The sequence below is a fragment of the Mandrillus leucophaeus genome, unplaced genomic scaffold, assembly GCF_000951045.1.
Source record: "Mandrillus leucophaeus isolate KB7577 unplaced genomic scaffold, Mleu.le_1.0 Scaffold370, whole genome shotgun sequence".
In the NCBI taxonomy this organism is placed as follows: domain Eukaryota; kingdom Metazoa; phylum Chordata; class Mammalia; order Primates; family Cercopithecidae; genus Mandrillus; species Mandrillus leucophaeus.
This window is the reverse complement of record NW_012103921.1, coordinates 885,942-891,696: the sequence shown is the minus strand read 5'-3', so window position 1 is coordinate 891,696 and position 5,755 is coordinate 885,942.

Here is a 5,755-nt window from a genome sequence, read left to right as displayed (position 1 = left end):
ACTATGTTGCCCAGGCTAGTCTCAAACTCCTGGGCTCAAAAGCAACACTCTCACATCATCAGCCTCCTGAGTAGCTGGGATTACATGCACGTGTCACTGCACCTGGCAGGGATAGCTTCTTTCCTGCCTCCGTTCTGGAAAATACCACGGACTGCTAAGGCTGGGCCTGCCTGAATCTGTTTTGGCCTCTGGAATCCAGCCCCCAGCACACTCTTTGACCCTTCCTCTTGGCTTCCCGCCTTCTCCAGGGCCAAGAATAGGAAGCAACATGCTCTTTCTGAGCTTGGCACTTCTTCACAAGTCCCTTTAGAAATAAAAGACAAAATGAGGACACTGTTTGCCAGACAATGGGGTTTTCTCACAGGGCAGCCTCCACAGGCCTTTGTTAGGAGGACTTCCTTTAAGAGCAGCTGGAGCTGGAAGACAACCCGGACCAGGGGCTGGCCAGCTCTTAGTGTACTGAACTCAGAGCTGACTGCTAGGAGGGACCTGGGGCCAGGGCATGGAGCTGTGGGTGTGAAGGGATATGGTGGATTGGAACAGGAGAGACTGAGATAGAGAAGATGAGGCTGGAGCAAAGGCTGGAGTTAAGATAGGATGAGGTCAGAAGCTGGGGCAGGATTAGAGGAACAAGCCTGGGACTGGGGGGAAGGCTTCAGGGTCAGAACTGGTCCTGGGAGGGCATGTCACACACTGCTCAGGAGCCCAGGCATCAGACACAGGCAGCCTGGGTTCCAACCCTCCTTCTTCCCTGGTTATCTGGGGGGGTCTTCATCTCAGCCCCCACTTCCCTCATCTTCACTACCCTCACCTTCCTTCCAAATCTGCCCCACTTTGGCGCTCCTGTCCCCCTTATCTGCTCCAACTCCTTGTCCATAATCTTACGGTCTTTTTAAATTTATTTATTTATTTATTTTTGAGACAGAGTCTCACTCTGTTGCCCAGGCTGGAGTGCAGTGGCACAATCTCAGCTCACTGTAACCTCCACCTCCCAGGTTCAAGTAATTCTCCTCCCTCAGCCTCCTGAGTAGCTGGGACTACAGGAGCGTGCCACCACGCCCAGCTAATTTTTGTATTTTTAGTAGAGACGGGGTTTCACCATGTTGGCCAGGATGGTCTCGATCTCTTGACCTCGTGATCCGCCCACCTCGGCCTCCAAAAGTGCTGGGATTACATTGTGAGCCACCATACCTGGCCTATTTATTTATTTATTTATTTAGAGACAGAATCTCCCTGTTGCCCAGGCTGGAGTGTAGTAGCACAATCTCGGCTCACTGCAACCTCCGCCTCCCAGGTTCAAGTGATTCTCCTGCCTCAGCCTCCTGAGTAGCTGGGATTACAGGTGTGCACCACCAACCCCAGCTAATTTTTTTTTTTTTTTTTTAGTCGAGACGGGGTTGCTCTATGTTGGCCAGGCTGGTCTCGAACTCCTGACTTCAAGTGATCTGCCCACCTCGGCCTCCCAAAGTGCTGGGATTACAGGCGTGCACCACTGTGCCTGGCCCCCTGTTATCTTACTAACTTACTTATTAATGTTTGTTGTTTATTATCTACCTTCCCAAATAGAGTGTCATTTCCATGAAGATAAACATTCTGTTTTGTTCACTGGTATGTCCAGTTCCTAGAAGGGTGCCTGGTGCAGAGCAGGCATCCAATAAACATTTGTTGAATGAATAAGGTTGCCAAGCCTGCCTGGGATAACAGCCTGCTCACTGGAAAGGTGACGATGACAATAGTGACGGTGCTATGGTGTTGCAGAGAGGAGCAAGTTAAATCTCACCTATAAAGATCTTTCCATCAGGCTGCAGACACAGAGGAAGTCCCCAGCAACAATAGCTCATATATGCCTCAGTTTCCTCATCTGTAAAGAGAGAATAACAGTCCCTACTTCTATTAGTGTTCTATTGCCCTGGCCACGGCAGCATTGTCGGTTTAATGATGCTGCTTCAACTGTCATAGTCTCTTCCACCTGATGCCTTTTGGTTCATTTTTTAACTGAGTTAAAGGCAGGGCTGGACGTGGCACTTGGAATCAAATGGCTGAACCTGTGCTCAGGCCTGGGCTTGAGATAAAAATGACCCCTCAAGTCCAAGCATCAAAATAGACCAAGGTTTCCAGGCCCCCTTGCCTTTAAATAGATTTCAGACATTCTTTTCTCCAGCCCTAGGCCACAGCTGACTCCTCACTGCCTCTCCATGAACAGACCTCAGAGTTTTGTTTTTTCAGTCTCTCTCCATTCTTTCTCCTTTATCCCTGTCCACTGAGGTCCTGGCTGCCCCCACTTCCCCACCCTACCCTATGCTCATGGGCTTCTGGCCTCATCTCTAACTTAGCTTCTAATTTTTCCTTTCTTTTTTTCTTTTTTGAGACAGAGTCTTGCTCTGTCGCCCAGGCTGGAGTGCAGTGGTGTGATCTCGGCTCACTACAATCTCTGCCTCCAGGGTTCATGATTGTCATGCCTCAGCCTCCTGAGTAGCTGGGACTACAGGTGTGCGCCACCTTGCTGGGCTAAATTTTATATTTTAAGTAGAGACGGGGTTTCACCATGTTGGGCAGGCTGGTCTCGAACTCCTGTCCTCAGGTGATCTACCTGCCTCAGCTTCCCAAAGTGGTGGGATTATAGGCATGAGCCACCACGCCCGGCCTAACTTAGCTTCTAATTCTAATGCCTGGTGAAATTCTTAATTTTTTTTTTTTTTCCCTAAGACAAAGTCTCACTCTGTCGGCCAGGCTGGAGTGCAGTGGTGTGATCGTAGCACACTGCAGCCTCTAACTCCTAGACACAAGAGACCCTCCCACCTTGGCCTCCCAAAGTGTTGGGATTACAGGTGTAAGCCACCATGCCCGGTCTGCCTAGTGAACTTGAAAGTCTAGTTTGTGGCATAGGCTAATGGCATGCACTTAACAGATACGGAATAAATGAATGAGTGGGAAAAACCCCGGACTGGGAATAGTAAACCTGGCAACCAAACCCAGTTCTGACGCTGACCTGTAAGTAACTACTGTCTCTGGCCTTGGTATACCCCATCGGTAGTGGGGATTATAAACAGCCTCCCTGCCCACCTATGATACTGCTGTGAGACTCAGAACACATCATTAGCTCTTAGGCACAGGGAGCTTGGAGGTTAAATCCAATTTGCTTAGTTTTCAACAAGGAAGTGGTGCCCCAGGGACAATGGTGGCGAGAAATCGAATGTAATGAGCTATTGCCACCAGCTGAGTGGTCCTGAAATCGTGGCATCTGGGTTATACTTAGAGATTGTCCAGTTCAAAAGGCCAGAGGGAATCTGAACCTCGATGGGAAAAGTGACTTGCTCAGCTCCCCAGCAAGCCAGGGCAGAGCTGGAGGGGGAACTGGAATCTCCTGGTTCGAGGCCCAGGACTCGTTTCCTCTGTGTTGACAGAGCCAGGAGGAGAGGCACCGGGGGAGCAGCGGAGGCAAGGGCTGCTGGGTGCCCCATCTCACCTGAATTCTCCTTGAGGGACCCAGCCCAGGAGCAGAGTAAGAGGGTGTGGGGGCAGAAGGTGGCAGGGCTGGCCAAGCAGTGTAGTCCCTGCTGCTGATAACCAATCCCTGAACTCCCAAGGTGGAGGCACTTGAGGGCAAATCACAGACACAGGGGGCCTAATGCTGGCCATGTGGCTCAACCAGAAGTGCCCATCCCTCATAGCTTTGGGGAGATCAGAAGTCAGGGGCAGGGTCGGGTGTGGTGGCTCATGCCTGTAATCCCATCGCTTTGGGAGAACAAGGCAGGGGGATCGCTTGAGCCCAGGAGTTCGAGACCAGCCTAAGCAAAATAGCAAAACCCTGCTCTCTACAAAAAATACAAAAATTAGCCGAGCATGGTGGTGCACACCTGTAGTCCTGGCTGCTGGGGAGGCTGAGGTGGGAAGATCGCTTGAGCCCAGGAAGTCGAGGCTGCAGTGAGCTGACATGCCAATGCATTCCAGCCTGGGCAATAGAGTGGGACCCTGTGGAAAAACAAACAAAAAACAGTCAGGGGTGCTGGCACCACGATAGGTGCAAGGGTTGCCTCCAATTCCCTCTGGCTCTGTTTCCCAGCCTCTGTCCAAGCAACAGGCAGATTTTCCAGGCCTGGGGACTTGTCCCTGGCTCACTAATGATTATACTATCTTAAGTCTCCTGGAATCCTTAAACCATTTTGCATTTGTAAGCAAGTATTGAGCCCCTCCCATGTTTTAGGCCCAGTGCTGGGTGCTTTCACCTGCAGTTTCTTACAGAGTACGGCATTTCCTAAACTTAATTTGCTACCTCCATGATTTTTGCCATCATCACCCAACCCATGAAATACATAAACAGTATTTACTCAGTATTTTGACTCACTTTTAAAAAAGATAAACTTATCTGAAAAGGGAAACTATGTCACTCCCGTAAATAAGCAGTATCAACCAAAAATACAAAAAGAAACAAAAACAAATACAAAGACATTCTCGGTTTCTGGCACCAGAGCCCAGTTCTGGCTCCTACTTTACTGAGAAGTCACATGATCTCTCCGGGCCTCAGTTTTCTCCTCTGGAAAATGGAGCTGTTGGAAGTTAATGCATGCACAATGCCTGGCCCTGAGCCTGGCATGGAGTGGGTGGAAGAGAGGTTGCCCAACCTGGCTAAAATTGGTTCTCTGGGCACTGACACTTTCTCTCTGCTCCAGCCTCAGTTTTCTCCTTATGATCTTCAGGGCAAAGGTGGCTTCAGGAAGACTGGGACTTAGATGCCGAGGAAGGCAGGGCTCCCCGGGAATCACAGTCTGCGCCTTCAAATATCTGACTGGCTTCAAATTTCTGACTGGCATAGATTGTTCCAGACAGTCCCAAGGGCCACTGAGAAGACCCTCTTGTTAGGAGTCAGTGAGCTCTCTGTCACTGGAGGCATTCAAACAGAGCCTGCGGACTTCTCACTACGAAGCTGTCCAGAGAATTCAGTGCTCAGAGGAAAGGAGTGGTTATTCCATCAGAGGTGGAGGTAGTTCCCCAGGAGCGGGAGCAGGGCCTGTAGCACCCAGCATCTGCCCCCGGCTCCCATCTGTCCGGGATTTTAGCGTTTCCTCTGTAGCTTTCAAGCACTGTCTCATATGACTCTTGCACCAGCGAGAGGCCAGGGGAGATGGTGCCTGCCTCTTAAAGAGGGGCAGGCTGGTCCACATAGGTCAGGTGACTTGACCAAGGTCACCAGAGCAGAGTTTTGAACTTGAGCTGTCTGACTCCACTGCCTGGGAAGTGCCTGTCCCTCCTCTGGCATCCGGGGAGCATGTCCTGGGGCTCTGGCTGGGACATAGCCGTATACCTGCCCGGGCCCTTTACGTCTCTACAGAGAGAAAGAGGGAAGGCCTAGGGGGTGGTTTCCCTCCAGATGCCACCCCTCCGAGGTCCCCTTCTGCTTCTTCTTGCGGTAGCCAGGGAGGCAGCCCACGGGCAGGGAAGCGGGGGTGGAGGTGGAGAGTCAGAGGTGCACGTGGACAGAGACAGAGAGACAGGGACACGTGGGCAGAGACGGATAAAGACAGAGACCCAGAGAAAGCCAGATATGTTGACAGACAGAGACAGACGCCAGAGAGGAAGGCAGACAAAGACAGACGGGTAGAGACAAAGACTCCCACCAAGAGACGCAGAAGAAAGATGCCGACGGTAAAGGCAAAACAGGAGTCGCACGCAGGGAGCGGGTCAGGGCCCAGGCTCGCTGAGAGGAAGGGCCGCGTTGGGGCAGCCCGGAGGCAGAGAGCCCGAGAGCGCGGGGCGA